The sequence below is a fragment of the Triticum urartu genome, chromosome 2A, assembly GCF_056163025.1.
Source record: "Triticum urartu cultivar PI428250 chromosome 2A, HENAU_Tu73, whole genome shotgun sequence".
Taxonomy (NCBI): domain Eukaryota; kingdom Viridiplantae; phylum Streptophyta; class Magnoliopsida; order Poales; family Poaceae; genus Triticum; species Triticum urartu.
Window position 1 is genome coordinate 252,680,086 of NC_141874.1, and position 16,320 is coordinate 252,696,405.

Consider the following 16,320-nt stretch of genomic DNA (forward strand, 5'->3'; position numbering starts at 1 on the left):
AGGCGCGCGGCCCACCTATGGCAGCCCCTCTCTCTCTCCACTAAGGCCCATATGGCCCATTACTTCTCCCGGGGGGGTTCCGGTAACCCTCCGGCTCTCCGGTTTTCTCTGAAATCACCCGGAACACTTCCGGTGTCTGAATATAGCCGTCCAATATATCAATCTTTATGTCTCGACCATTTCGAGACTCCTCGTCATGTCCATGATCACATCCGGGACTCCGAACTAACTTCGGTACATCAAAACTCATAAACTCATAATATAACTGTCATCGAAACCTTAAGCGTGCGGACCCTACGGGTTCGAGAACAATGTAGACATGACCGAGACACGTCTCCGGTCAATAACCAATAGCGGAACCTGGATGCTCATATTGGCTCCTACATATTCTACGAAGATCTTTATCGGTTAGACCGCATAACAACATACGTTGTTCCCTTTGTCATCGGTATGTTACTTGCCCGAGATTCGATCGTCGGTATCTCAATACCTAGTTCAATCTCGTTACCGGCAAGTCTCTTTACTCGTTTCGTAATACATCATCTCGCAACTAACTCATTAGTTGCAATGCTTGCAAGGCTTATGTGATGTGCATTACCGAGAGGGCCCAGAGATACCTCTCCGACAATCGGAGTGACAAATCCTAATCTCGAAATACGCCAACCCAACATGTACCTTTGGTGACACCTGTAGAGCACCTTTATAATCACCCATTTACGTTGTGACGTTTGGTAGCACACAAAGTGTTCCTCCGGCAAACGGGAGTTGCATAATCTCATAGTCATAGGAACATGTATAAGTCATGAAGAAAGCAATAGCAACATACTAAACGATCGGGTGCTAAGCTAATGGAATGGGTCATGTCAATCAGATCATTCACCTAATGATGTGATCTCGTTAATCAAATAACAACTCATTGTTCATGGTTAGGAAACATAACCATTTTTGATTAATGAGCTAGTCAAGTGGAGGCATACTAGTGACACTCTGTTTGTCTATGTATTCACACATGTATTATGTTTCCGGTTAATACAATTCTAGCATGAATAATAAACATTTATCATGATATAAGGAAATAAATAATAACTTTATTATTGCCTCTAGGGAATATTTCCTTCAGTCTCCCACTTGCAGTAGAGTCAATAATCTAGATTACACAGTAATGATTCTAACACCCATGGAGCCTTGGTGCTGATCATGTTTTGCTCGTGGAAGAGGCTTAGTCAACGGGTCTGCAACATTCAAATCCGTATGTATCTTGCAAATCTCTATGTCTCCCACCTGGACTAGATCCCGGATGGAATTGAAGCGTCTTTTGATGTGCTTGGTTCTCTTGTGAAATCTGGATTCCTTTGCCAAGGCAATTGCACCAGTATTGTCACAAAAGATTTTCATTGGACCCGATGCACTAGGTATGACACCTAGATCGGATATGAACTCCTTCATCCAGACTCCTTCATTTGCTGCTTCCGAAGCAGCTATGTACTCCGCTTCACATGTAGATCCCGCTACAACGCTTTGTTTAGAACTGCACCAACTAACAGCTCCACCGTTTAATGTAAACACGTATCCGGTTTGCGATTTAGAATCGTCTGGATCAGTGTCAAAGCTTGCATCAACGTAACCTTTTACGATGAGCTCTTTGTCACCTCCATATATGAGAAACATATCCTTAGTCCTTTTCAGGTATTTCAGGATGTTCTTGACCGCTGTCCAGTGATCCACTCCTGGATTACTTTGGTACCTCCCTGCTAGACTTATAGCAAGGCACACATCAGGTCTGGTACACAGCATTGCATACATGATAGAGCCTATGGCTGAAGCATAGGGAACATCTTTCATATTCTCTCTATCTTCTGCAGGGGTCGGGCATTGAGTCTTACTCAACTTCACACCTTGTAACACAGGCAAGAACCCTTTCTTTGCTTGATCCATTTTGAACTTCTTCAAAACTTTGTCAAGGTATTGCTTTGTGAAAGTCCAATTAAGCGTCTTGATCTATCTCTATAGATCTTAACGCCTAATATGTAAGCAGCTTCACCGAGGTCTTTCATTGAAAAACTCTTATTCAAGTATCCCTTTATGCTATCCAAAAATTCTATATCATTTCCAATTAGTAATATGTCATCCACATATAATATCAGAAATGCTATAGAGCTCCCACTCACTTTCTTGTAAATACAGGCTTCTCCAAAAGTCTGTATAAAACCAAATGCTTTGATCACACTATCAAAGCGTTTATTCCAACTCCGAGAGGCTTGCACCAATCCATAAATGGATCGCTGGAGCTTGCACACTTTGTTAGCTCCCTTTGGATCGACAAAACCTTCTGGTTGCATCATATACAACTCTTCTTCCAGAAATCCATTCAGGAATGCAGTTTTGACATCCATCTGCCAAATTTCATAATCATAAAATGCGGAAATTGCTAACATGATTTGGACAGACTTAAGTATCGCTACGGGTGAGAAGGTCTCATCATAGTCAATCCCTTGAACTTGCCGAAAACCTTTTGCGACAATTCGAGCTTTGTAGATAGTAATATTACCATCAGCGTCAGTCTTCTTCTTGAAGATCCATTTATTCTCAATTGCTTGCCGATCATCGGGCAAGTCAACCAAAGTCCATACTTTGTTCTCATACATGGATCCCATCTCAGATTTCATGGCTTCAAGCCATTTTGCGGAATCAGGGCTCACCATCGCTTCTTCATAGTTCGTAGGTTCATCATGATCTAGTAGCATGACTTCCAGAACAGGATTACCGTACCACTCTGGCGCGGATCTCACTCTGGTTGATCTACGAGGTTCAGTAGTATCTTGTTCTGAAGTTTCATGATCATCATTAGCTTCCTCACTAACTGGTGTAGGTGTCACAGAAACAGTTTTCTGTGATGCACTACTTTCCAATAAGGGAGCAGGTACAGTTACCTCGTCAAGTTCTACTTTCCTCCCACTCACTTCTTTCGAGAGAAACTCCTTCTCTAGAAAGTTTCCGAACTTAGCAACAAAAGTCTTGCCTTCGGATCTGTGATAGAAGGTGTATCCAATAGTTTCCTTTGGATATCCTATGAAGACACATTTCTCCGATTTGGGTTCGAGCTTATCAGGTTGAAGCTTTTTCACATAAGCATCGCAGCCCCAAACTTTCAGAAACGACAACTTTGGTTTCTTGCCAAACCACAGTTCATAAGGCGTCGTCTCAACGGATTTTGATGGTGCCCTATTTAACATGAATGCGGCCGTCTCTAGAGCGTATCCCCAAAATGATAGCGGTAAATCAGTAAGAGACATCATAGATTGCACCATATCTAGTAAAGTACGATTACGACGTTCGGACACACCATTACGCTGTGGTGTTCCGGGTGGTATGAGTTGCGAAACTATTCCACAATTTTTCAAATGTACACCAAACTCGTAACTCAAATATTCTCCTCCACGATCAGATCGTAGGAATTTTATTTTCTTGTTACGATGATTTTCTACTTCACTCTGAAATTCTTTGAACTTTTCAAATGTTTCAGACTTGTGTTTCATTAAGTAGATATACCCATATCCGCTTAAGTCATCTGTGAAGGTGAGAAAATAACGATATCCGCCACGAGCCTCAATATTCATCGGATCACATACATCTGTATGTATGATTTCCAACAAATCTGTTGCTCTCTCCATAGTATCGGAGAATGGTGTTTTAGTCATCTTGCCCATGAGGCACGGTTCACAAGTACCAAGTGATTCATAATCAAGTGGTTCCAAAAGTCCATCAGTATGGAGTTTCTTCATGCGCTTTACACCGATATGACCTAAACGGCAGTGCCACAAATAAGTTGCACTATCATTATTAACTCTGCATCTTTTGGCTTCAACACTATGAATATGTGTGTCACTACTATCGAGATTCATCAAAAATAGACCACTCTTTAAGGGTGCATGACCATAAAAGATATTACTCATATAAATAGAACAACCATTATTCTCAGATTTAAATGAATAACCGTCTCGCATCAAACAAGATCCAGATATAATGTTCATGCTTAACACTGGCACCAAATAACAATTATTTAGGTCTAATATTAATCCCGAAGGTAGATGTAGAGGTAGCGTGCCGACTGCGATGACATCGACTTTGGAACCGTTTCCCACGTGCATCGTCACCTCGTCCTTAGCCAATCTTCGCTTAATCCGTAGTCCCTGTTTCGAGTTGCAAATATTAGCAACAGAACCAGTATCAAATACCCAGGTGCTACTGCGAGCATTAGTAAGGTACACATTAATAACATGTATATCACATATACCTTTGTTCACCTTGCCATCCTTCTTATCCGCCAAATACTTGGGGCGGTTCCGCTTCCAGTGACCAGTCTGCTTGCAGTAGAAGCACTCAGTTTCAGGCTTAGGTCCAGGTTTGGGTTTCTTCTCTTGAGTAGCAACTTGCTTGCCGCTCTTTTTGAAGTTCCCCTTCTTCTTCCCTTTGCCCTTTTTCTTGAAACTAGTGGTCTTGTTGACCATCAACACTTGATGCTCCTTCTTGATTTCTACCTCCATAGATTTCAGCATTGCGAAGAGTTCGGGAATAGTCTTATTCATCCCTTGCATATTATAGTTCATCACGAAGCTCTTGTAGCTTGGTGGCAGTGATTGGAGAATTCTGTCGATGACGCAATCATCTGGAAGATTAACTCCCAATTGAATCAAGTGATTATTATACCCAGACATTTTGAGTATATGCTCACTGACAGAACTGTTCTCCTCCATCTTGCAGCTATAGAACTTATTGGAGACTTCATATCTCTCAATCCGGGCATTTGCTTGAAATATTAACTTCAACTCCTGGAACATCTCATATGCTCCATGATGTTCAAAACGTCGTTGAAGTCCCGATTCTAAGCCGTAAAGCATGGCACACTGAACTATCGAGTAGTCCTCAGCTTTGCTCTGCCAGACGTTCATAACATCTGGTGTTGCTCCAGCAGCAGGCCTGGCACCCAGCGGTGCTTCCAGGACGTAATTCTTCAGTGCAGCAATGAGGATAATCCTCAAGTTATGGACCCAGTCCGTGTAATTGCTACCATCATCTTTCAACTTGGCTTTCTCAAGGAACGCATTAAAATTCAACGGAACAACAACACGAGCCATGTATCTACAATCAAGCATAAACAAGCAAGATACTATCAGGTACTGAGTTTCATGATAAATTTAGGTTCAATTAATTTACTTAAAGAACTCCCACTTAGATAGACATCCCTCTAATCCTCTAAGTGATTACGTGACCCAAATCAACTAAACCATGTCCGATCATCACGTGAGATGGAGTAGTTTCATTGGTGAACATCACTATGTTGATCATATCTACTATATGATTCATGCTCGACCTTTCGGTCTCCGTGTTCCGAGGCCATATCTGTATATGCTTGTCTCGTCAAGTATAACCTGAGTATTCCGCATGTGCAACTATTTTGCACCCGTTGTATTTGAACGTAGAGCCTATCACACCTGATCATCACGTGGTGTCTCAGCACGAAGAACTTTCGCAATGGTGCATACTCAGGGAGAACACTTCTTGATAATTAGTGAGAGATCATCTTATAATGCTACCGTCAATCAAAGCAAGATAAGATGCATAAAAGATAAACATCACATGCAATCAATATAAGTGATATGATATGGCCATCATCATCTTGTGCTTGTGATCTCCATCGAAGCACCGTCGTGATCACCATCGTCACCGGCGCGACACCTTGATATCCATCGTAGCGTCGTTGTCGTCACGCCAATCTTATGCTTCCATGACTATCGCTACCGTTTAGTGATAAAGTAAAGCATTACAGCACGATTACATTGCATACAATAAAGCGACAACCATATGGCTCCTGCCAGTTGCCGATAACTCGGTTACAAAACATGATCATCTCATACAATAAAATTTAGCATCATGTCTGGACCATATCACATCACAACATGCCCTGCAAAAACAAGTTAGACGTCCTCTACTTTGTTGTTGCAAGTTTTACATGGCTGCTACGGGCTTAAGGAAGAACCAATCTTACCTATGCATCAAAACCACAATGATAGTTTGTCAAGTTGGTGCTGTTTTAACCTTCGCAAGGACCGGGCGTAGCCACACTCGGTTCAACTAAAGTTGGAGAAACTGTCACCCGCAAGCCACCTATGTGCAAAGCACGTCGGGAGAACCGGTCTCGCGTAAGCGTACGCGTAATGTCGGTCCGGGCCGCTTCGTCCAACAATACCGCCGAACCAAAGTATGACATGCTGGTAAGCAGTATGACTTATATCGCCCACAACTCACTTGTGTTCTACTCGTGCATATAACATCAACATATAAAACTTAGGCTCGGATGCCACTGTTGGGGAACGTAGTAATTTCAAAAAAATTCCTACGCACACGCAAGATCATGGTGATGCATAGCAACGAGAGGGGAGAGTGTGATCAACGTACCCTTGTAGATCAACAACGGAAGCGTTTGGTTGATGTAGTCGTACGTCTCCACGGCCCGACCAATCAAGCACCGAAACTACGGCACCTCCGAGTTCTAGCACACGTTCAACTCGATGACGATCCCCGGGCTCCGATCCAGCAAAGCGTCGGGGAGGAGTTCCGTCAGCACGACAGCGTGGTGACGATCTTGATGTTCTACCGTCGCAGGGCTTCGCCTAAGCACCGCTACAATATGACCGAGGTGGAATATGGTGGAGGGGGGCACCGCACACGGCTAAGGAACGATCACGAAGATCAACTTGTGTGTCTAGGGGTGCCCCCTGCCCCCGTATATAAAGGAGCAAGGGGAGGAGGCCGGCCGGCCCCTATAGGCGCCAGGAGGAGTCCTCCTCCTAGTAGGAGTAGGACTCCTACTAGGAGGGGGAAAGAAGTGGGGAGGGAGAGGGAAAGGGGGGCACCGTCCCCCTCTCCTAGTCCAATTCGGACCAGGGGGGAGGAGGCGCGCGGCCCACCTATGGCAGCCCCTCTCTCTCTCCACTAAGGCCCATATGGCCCATTACTTCTCCCGGGGGGGTTCCGGTAACCCTCCGGCTCTCCGATTTTCTCTGAAATCACCCGGAACACTTCCGGTGTCTGAATATAGCCGTCCAATATATCAATCTTTATGTCTCGACCATTTCGAGACTCCTCGTCATGTCTGTGATCGCATCCGGGACTCCGAATTAACTTCGGTACATCAAAACTCATAAACTCATAATATAACTGTCATCGAAACCTTAAGCATGCGGACCCTACGGGTTCGAGAACAATGTAGACATGACCGAGACACGTCTCCGGTCAATAACCAATAGCGGAACCTGGATGCTCATATTGGCTCCTACATATTCTACGAAGATCTTTATCGGTTAGACCGCATAACAACATACGTTGTTCCCTTTGTCATCGGTATGTTACTTGCCCGAGATTCGATCGTCGGTATCTCAATACCTAGTTCAATCTCGTTACCGGCAAGTCTCTTTACTCGTTTCGTAATACATCATCTCGCAACTAACTCATTAGTTGCAATGCTTGCAAGGCTTATGTGATGTGCATTACCGAGAGGGCCCAGAGATACCTCTCCGACAATCGGAGTGACAAATCCTAATCTCGAAATACGCCAACCCAACATGTACCTTTGGAGACACCTGTAGAGCACCTTTATAATCACCCATTTACGTTGTGACGTTTGGTAGCACACAAAGTGTTCCTCCGGCAAACAGGAGTTGCATAATCTCATAGTCATAGGAACATGTATAAGTCATGAAGAAAGCAATAGCAACATACTAAACGATCGGGTGCTAAGCTAATGGAATGGGTCATGTCAATCAGATCATTCACCTAATGATGCGATCTCGTTAATCAAATAACAACTCCTTGTTCATGGTTAGGAAACATAACCATTTTTGATTAACGAGCTAGTCAAGTGGAGGCATACTAGTGACACTCTGTTTGTCTATGTATTCACACATGTATTATGTTTCCGGTTAATACAATTCTAGCATGAATAATAAACATTTATCATGATATAAGGAAATAAATAATAACTTTATTATTGCCTCTAGGGCAGATTTCCTTCATAAGCATTGTCTTCAGGTTGATTAGGTGCAGAAATGATAAGTTCCTCTTCAGCCTGAGCTTCAGACGGTATGATTTATCCAGTTCCCATAAGCTTGATGGATTGACTAGGTGGAACTTCATCTAGCACATTTGGCAGGTGCTCTCTTTGTGAGCCGTTAGTCTCATCGAACTGCACATCCAAAGTTTCAACCACTTTATAGTGAAGGAGGTTGAAGAGTTCGTAGGAGTGCGAATCCTTTCCGTAACCAATCATAAAACCTTCATGTGCTTTCGGTGCAAATTTTGAAGTGTGATGTGGATCCTTGATCCATCACCTATTACCAAATACTCTGAAGTAACTGACATTTGGCTTCTTACCAGTAAGGAGTTCATAGGATGTCTTCTTCAGAAGCTTGTGAAGATAAACACGGTTGATAACATGGCATGCAGTATCAATGGCTTCGGGCCAGAACTTTCTTGGAGTCTTGTATTCATCAAGCATCGTCCGAGCCATCTCAATGAGTGTTCTGTTCTTGCGCTCCACAATGCCATTCTGCTACGGCGTGTACGGAGGTGAGAACTCATGAGTGATGCCCAATGTATCAAGATAAGTGTCGAGGCTAGTGTTCTTGAATTCTGTGCCATTGTCACTTCTGATACACTTGATCTTGATGCCATAGTTGTTCATGGCACGGTTGGCGAAGTGTCTGAAGACATCATGCACTTCAGTCTTGTAGAGGATTATGTGCACCCATGTATATCTTGAATAATCATCAACAATGACGAAGCCATAGAGACAAGCAGTAGTAGTGAGAGTAGAGTAGTGAGTAGGGCCGAATAGGTCCATGTGTAGCAGTTCGAAGGGTTGAGTTGTTGTCATGATTGTCTTCGAGGGATGCTTGGCCCTCGTCATCTTTCCATCTTCGCAGGCACCGCATAAGTGATCCTTCTTAAAATTGACGCCCTCGATGCCTATGACGTGCTTCTTCTTTGCCAGAGTATGCAAGTTCCTCATGCCAGCATGCCCTACCTACGATGCCAGAGCCAGCACTCTGAAGCTTTTGCAAGAAGACATACGGCAAGATGTGGTCCTGCTGAGAAATCTACCATGTACAAATCATCTTTCTGATACCCTTCAAAGACTAGAGACTTGTCATATTCCATTAGAACAAGGAAACGATATTTTCGAAATATCACAATCATGTTCAAATCGCAAAGCATTGAGACAGACATTAAGTTGAAGCCAAGGGATTCAACAAGCATCACTTCATCCATGTGCTGATCCTTTGAGATTGCAACTCTACCTAGACCCAATACCTTGCTTTTACCAGTGTCAGCAAATGTGATGTGACTCTTGTCAGATGGACGTAAGGTTGAGTCCATGAGAAGACTTCGATCACCAGTCATATGATTAGTGCATCCGCTGTCCATAATCCATTCTGAAGCATGTGGAGTCATATCCTTGGCACCACGTGCCATGAAGCAGTAGGTGGGAGCGGACTCGTCCTTGTCATTACCATCAGTGTAGGTGACAGAGCCATTATCTTTAGTGTTGAAGATGGACTTGGCAACGTAGGCTGTAGCTAGAGCCAGACTTGCAATGCCAGAGTCAGACTCCTTCTCAGACTCCACCTCCGCCTCCTCAGAAGCAGACTCCCCCTCTGAATCCGTCTTCTTGCCAACAAAAGCACGAGCCTTGCCAGATCAGCTCTTCTTGTATGATGAAAACATTGATGAATAATTGGAAGAAGACTTCGAGGATTTCTTCTTCTTCTTTTCATCAGAATCATATTCCATGCTCTTCTTCTTCTTCATCTTGTTTTCATTGTCCCACTGCGAACACTCAGAGATGTAGTGACCAGGTTTCTTGCACTTGTGGCATGTTCTCTTCTTGTCGTCATGAGTAGAAGCTTCATCATTCCTTGAGCTGGATCGTGAAGACTTTCTGAAGCCTTTCTTCTTGGTGAATTTCTGGAACTTCTTCACAAGCATAGCAAGCTCCTTTCCAATGTCTTCAGGATCACCAGAACTGCGGTTAGATTCTTCTTCAGATGAGGAAGCCGCTTTTGCCTTCAAACCGCAAGTTCAACCATAGTTGGGACCATAGATATCTCTTTTCTCAGATGGCTGAAACTCATGTGTGTTGAGCCTCTCAAGTATGTCAGACGGATTGAGTGTCTTGAAGTTAGGGCATTCTTGAATCATCAGGGCTAGGGTGTCAAACGAGCTGTCATGTGATCTCAGGAGTGTCTTGACGATTTCATGCTTGGTGATGTCAGTGGCGCCGAGAGGATGAAGCTTGTAACGACTCGGATTTGGTAGAATCCAAGTCTCTATGTTTATTGTGCTATCCTTGGATCATAGCTAGCACACACAATAACAAAAATGAATATCAGTAAGACATACATCATTCTACTACAACTGTAAATCCAGATATATATAAATCATACCTTAGGCACAGCTCAAGCTGGCAGATAATACAGTGGAATTATACGTAGTCACTATGTTAGGCTCCATCAATGCCACTGGGCTCGTTGAGTGTAGACCATAACCCTATCGTTTCGTAGTCTGTCAAGATCTTAACATGACAGGTGCAGGTGAGTACGTGGAATGTACTCGTAAGTTACAAAGGAAAGTTTAACAGAATATATATGCCGGGTAAGTATTGTGGAGGTTTCATTTGCGTAAAGCCAATTTTCTCCTATACTAAATTTTATATACTACTTTTGGAATAGAAATAGTTTTAAGTATAAAAAGTAGGAGTGAGACACTTGGATATACGCACCAGTGCTCAGTCTCCAAAATAGTTTTAAAACATACATAAGGTTGAACTGAAACACATTCACTGCACTCATTCCTCAACTTTAACCCTTAAAATAGATTTTTAGAAAAGAGAGGGGAGATTCTTCTTCAGTCCAAGTCTTCAGTTGCTCAATTTACCCGTAACCGGGGGCACGACTAATCGATTAGGTTAAACCCTCTGCAGAGGTCGTACACGTTCCCCACATGACACAACCAACCCCGTTAACCGTTACACACCTGGGTGTACGACTAGGAGGAGATTGCGACGAAGCCTTTCTGAAACAGCCCCGTATACCTGACCAAGCCGCCCGCAACTTAGGCAATGAAAGCCCCTCTCCGATGGCGGTCCTGAGGTAAGGGTTTCCCGTTAGTACTAAGCTAAGCCAGAGCCCATAGTAGCATGTGGTTGTACTGGAACCTACATCAAACTATACTTGGAAGATCTCATTCCCCTGGACGGCAATCCCCACCAAAAACCTGTGTGCAAGACCCCAGTCGGGCGCATTCACTGCAAGACCCCGATGGCGCAATAACTTGTAGATGCTCCCGTCAATACCATTCCGCCCAGGGAGTAGAAGTAAAATAGTATATAGCTCTGGTTTTCAAAAGTTTTCTCAAAACATTGCCCCAAAAGAGGGCAAGTTTATTCATTTAAAACTTGAATGATTTTCAACCCACCCATTTGTGCAAGCGCAGCCAAGCATGGTAGTTAGTCCTTATGGCTCTAGCTAAAAAAATAATACTTTGCAAAACTTTTATAAAACATGTGTAGTATTAAAATTTAAAGAGTTATGCATAGTATGAAAATATAGGTCGAAGCATGATCAATTTGCAACTTGCTTGTGTCTTGAAGTTGATTCCCTACTTGTTATCGTCACTCCTTTACTTTACGATATATCTAACGACGAAAGAAAATACTTCAACACACAACGATTCAAATAAAGATCGAAATAAAGATTCAAATTAACAATACAAACACATTCTCAGGATAATTTATCATGCCGTGGCTATGGTTGAGCTAAGAAGTTTCTTTGGATGTGAATTTGTCATAGATTTTATTCTAGGGTGGGTCAAGTTGGTTCAAGGGAAGATCATGGTGTCAATATATAGAGTGATTGAGAGACAAGTTTTGATAACCAAATTTCCATAAGTAAACTATTTAGAATATTAGACTTGTGGTCGACTATGAGAATTGAAAGTTATGAGTTTAGGGAATTGAAACTAATAATTGACTAACTCAAAATTTGTGTGGTAGTAACATATGACCACAGAGATTTGTAGGGATCAATCTAAGAGATTTGTCTAAGCATAAAAATTTAATTGGTCGAAGATGTTAAATTATGAGTAAGGAAAGTGATTTTATGGTGTAGAGGCTCAAACATGAACTAAGCATGGTTAAAAAAATAAGGTACGGGTCCCAATAGATAGGTATGATCCTAATGGCCAATTTTTATATAATAAGCTTTTGGGTAAGAATTATAGATTAAAAGATATGGCAAGAATATTCAATTTACCATTTAAATCAAAACTAAATTTTTGTTTGTTTAAAAGTGAAATTTTATAATTTCATAAAAAAGTGCAGGTTCCCACGAATCCGGGGATATCTTATTTGTCGAAATCGGACATACGGTTTGGGAGATACGAATTTCCAAAGTTTGGATATTTTTCTATAAAAAAGACTTAAGGAATTTAGAGGAGGCTTGCCGGAGTTGGGGAAGAAGGTCGCCGGACTTGTGGAAGACAGTCCCCGATGTCAAGTAGCAGAGGAACGGCGAAGAGCTCGACAAGGGGAGTCCGTTGGATAAGGTCACGGGCTCGGCCTTGTCCCGTGGCGGTGTGGAGCGGCCGCCGGAGCTGCCGAACTCCAACGAGCAATTGCTCGCAGAGGAGGGCGAGGTAGAGAGGGGTTTTCTTGGGAGGGGATGAGGACTGTGAGATTCACCTATGGTTACTATTTATAGGAGACGGGGAGGTCAGAATTCGAGCAGATGGTGATGCTTAATGGTGGCTGTTCCTCTGCCTTGTAATGGCCATTGTGGGAGTTTCCCAGGCGCACTGAGGAAGGCAAAGTGTTGAGGGAGGCGAGCGGGTTCTATTCAGAGAAGTTTCAGGGCGAGGAAGAGGAGGGGAACAGGTACAGGCATCCATGGATGTAGGCTCTCTGTAGGTGTTGGTGTTCGTGAACGAACGAAGAGAGGAGGAAGAAGATGTTACCTGGAGTTGGGCTAAGGAAAGAAATAACATGGGCTTTAGTGGAAACTGGCCCATGGAAAAGAATAGAAGTGGGCTTGGTCCAATTAGGCTTAGGATAGAATTACCAATTAATCTTCTTTTGTGCAAAACATTTATCTAAAACAACATATAAAATAAATGTTCACATAATATTTCATAGGAATCCAAACGAAAGAAATCTAATTTGATTTTTTTATGAAGTCTCAAAAAGTTTTTTTTGACAATCAAAACAACTCATCAATTATAACTTATTATTAACATTCCAAAATTTGGAAAATTTTGGGATGTTACAAACTACCACCCTTAAAAGAAATCTCGTCCTCGAGATTTCCAGAGGCTAGCAAGAAATGAGTTTGGGTTTGGGTTCCTTGGGTTACTTCCCCGGGGTTTGGTCATATCATATACAGGTTTGCGGTTTATCCTTTTTCCTCCAGTCTTCAGAGAATGTCTTCTATTAATTTAATGCTGTGTATTCCAGTTCTTCGGCAAGCCTATATTCGAGGCTTTTGTCACCATTCTGGATCTTTGATGATTTATTTTGTGACCCAATTATCATTCTAGGGTGTTCGGGTGCTACCACCCTTAAGAACAAACTTGAGAGGATTTCCACATATTTTTTATTCCTTGTTTGTTCTTCATAAAGATTCTGTAGTCAGAACCGAGCTTTCCCTCAAAAGAAAGTCTTTCTCAAAATCCACAAATTCAAAAACTACCTATCGAAACTCTCATGGCAGCCGATGGCTTCTGATGGAATTCTTTGAAGATCTTCGTGTTTATTTCTCACTGTTCATTCTACGTTAGGCAGGGTTGCCTAGCTATAAGGGTAATACATCTGATCTTACCGTTCTATGGTTATAGGCTTGTCGCAACAACAAGTCTTTCTGATTTACCAATCAAACATACAAAAGTATATAATAAGAGTCTCCAGTATGGGGGCCAATCCACCCCATACTCAAATCATTTCCTCATATGCAGATAAGTAAATCGCGTGTTCTAACACTCGGTCTTTCTCACTCCTCCTTAAGAGGTCTTCACCTGCAAACTAGTAAAACGCTTTTCGATGACATTGATCCTATGCAGGCGGTTTATTCGGGTAGGAATGATAATCATACTCATTGCACATATAATCCTTATTACATCCTTTTACCTCTCTTACAACTTCAAGTCCAGAAATATAGCTTATTACAAGTGCTGCCATTCACATAGATTGGTATGGTCAAGCATTTATCCTCCAACCTTATTTATTTGTTCTCCTTGAGAAGCTTTAGTCCAACTGAAATCGTGCGATGTAATCCTTGAAGTCATTAATCCTTTGTTTCTTCGCGGCGGCCATGAACTTCATGTCCATCAGCTCATCATATACTTCCCTCAAGTACTCTTGGGCATGACGAAGTCTGGCTTCAAGGATTTGCGCAATATGACGTAGGGCTTCAATGGCAGCTTCACGAACAGAGTCGAAGAAGGTGGTTCGAGCTACTCGGGAAATGAAAAAGTATTGCCCAGTAGTCTTTGGTCAAACTCTTTTTTCACGAAAGAGGTGTACTTCCACGTACCAAAGTTCTACTCCATTTTCCATGAAAGGATAACCCTTGTAGACTGCATCTCCTTCAAGGTGAATATGTCCCATCATATTCTTCAGGATTTTTGGAAAATCATGGTCACTAGTCAAAGTCATGATCATTTCTGGGCCCTTGTGGAATGACTCATAAAGGGTTGCCATCTGCAGGTGAAAAGGAAAGGTAGAGTTCAAAACAAAAGGTATGTATCTCCTTTAAATAAATGTGGTTGTTTCCACGAGGAAAAGTTTAGTGGTTGGTTCATCCATGGTTTAAGGTTTTGGTCTAGGTGAGACAGAGCTTAGGAAGGAAAACAGATGGACACACACACGCCACAATAAACAACCAACTCCTATCTCAACGTTTATAATGGGCTCGTTTAATATAGTTTCGTCATGAAGTCTTCAATCCTTCAGTTCTCGAAAGTCTTCAATGCATTTCTCCCATATGAAGGTCTTTTGTTAATCATCCGTAACTGCCACCTCTCCGGGTTAAATAAATAATACAAACCTACGGAGTTCGTATCCTCATAATGCATGTTTTTAAATCACGCAACTCAAATGACCACAACAGTTAAAACAACGAAAGAAAGAAAAAAAATCCAATAAAACTCCAAATCCACAGCATATATTTTATTCAATCAATCCTATGTACCGCCATCCACATAGGTTCGGCATGGTCGAGTACACTACTCGCAAGCATTCCTCCTTTATTACGCTCATGGTGGTCTTAAGTTCTAGATTCAGCATCCAGGTTGATGCTGCTGAGGGAGATATTGCAGCTCTCATCAGAGGAGTTGAATGAGAAATCCTCTTCTTCAGCCTTTTCTCCTTTTAGAACCTTGTTCTCTAGCTTGAGTTTCTTATTGCGAGCCTTTTCTTCCCATAGTTCCTTCTGTAGTTTCTTGATTTCTGTCTCTTGAGCCTGGACTTCGTCTTTCTTTTCCTCCAAATATTCTCACACTATCCCCACCTTCTGCTCCAGGAGGGTTCTAACTTCCTTCATGGACTCTATCTTCTGCAAAGCTTCGGAATGCTCTAGTTGAAGACCTTTGATATACGTTTCTAAATCCAGATTATAATTCAACATGTCGTTGAGTTTTCTCTTATGATCTTCCTTGATCCTGCCAGGTTCGCCAGTGATCTCTTGCCACCCCAAACCACGAAAGAAGGTGCCTCCTAGCTCCTGGTGATAACGTCCGCATAGACGTGCTATTATGCCATGTACGGCATCACTCACAACTCCCTCAAGAGTTGGATGCGTTTTGAAGAAGATCATGTTCTCCATCTCTGGACGTCCATAAATGGTAATGTTGGCATTCCAGTAGTTTCTTCCCTCCAAATGATGCCATGCTGCAATCTTGGGGACTCGAAGTCTTAATGTCTGAACCAACCTTAAAAGATGGGTTCCAAATAAAACTCTTTAATAGTGGGATGCCTGGCTCAAGTGACAATGTTCCATCTACATGTTTGAAATAGGAGAGACTTAGTAAAGAAGACAAAAGGTACGAGAATTGTAGTTTTAGTAATACCAAAAATAATTGTTGTTCCTATCATGGTCTTCCTATTTCTAAACCATTTCTAGGGTCACATCCTATAGTCAACGTATGCTCTGATACAATTTTGTAACGACCCGAATTTGGTAGAATCCAAGTCTCTGTGCTTACTGTGCTATCCCT

At 42.4% G+C, this 16,320-nt stretch overlaps 1 pseudogene; it reads right to left on the reverse strand.

The window, feature by feature from the left end:
• Window positions 1–15,371: 15,371 nt before the first annotated feature.
• Window positions 15,372–16,103, reverse strand: LOC147984728 (uncharacterized; annotated as a pseudogene).
• Between the last annotated feature and the right edge of the window lie 217 nt (window positions 16,104–16,320).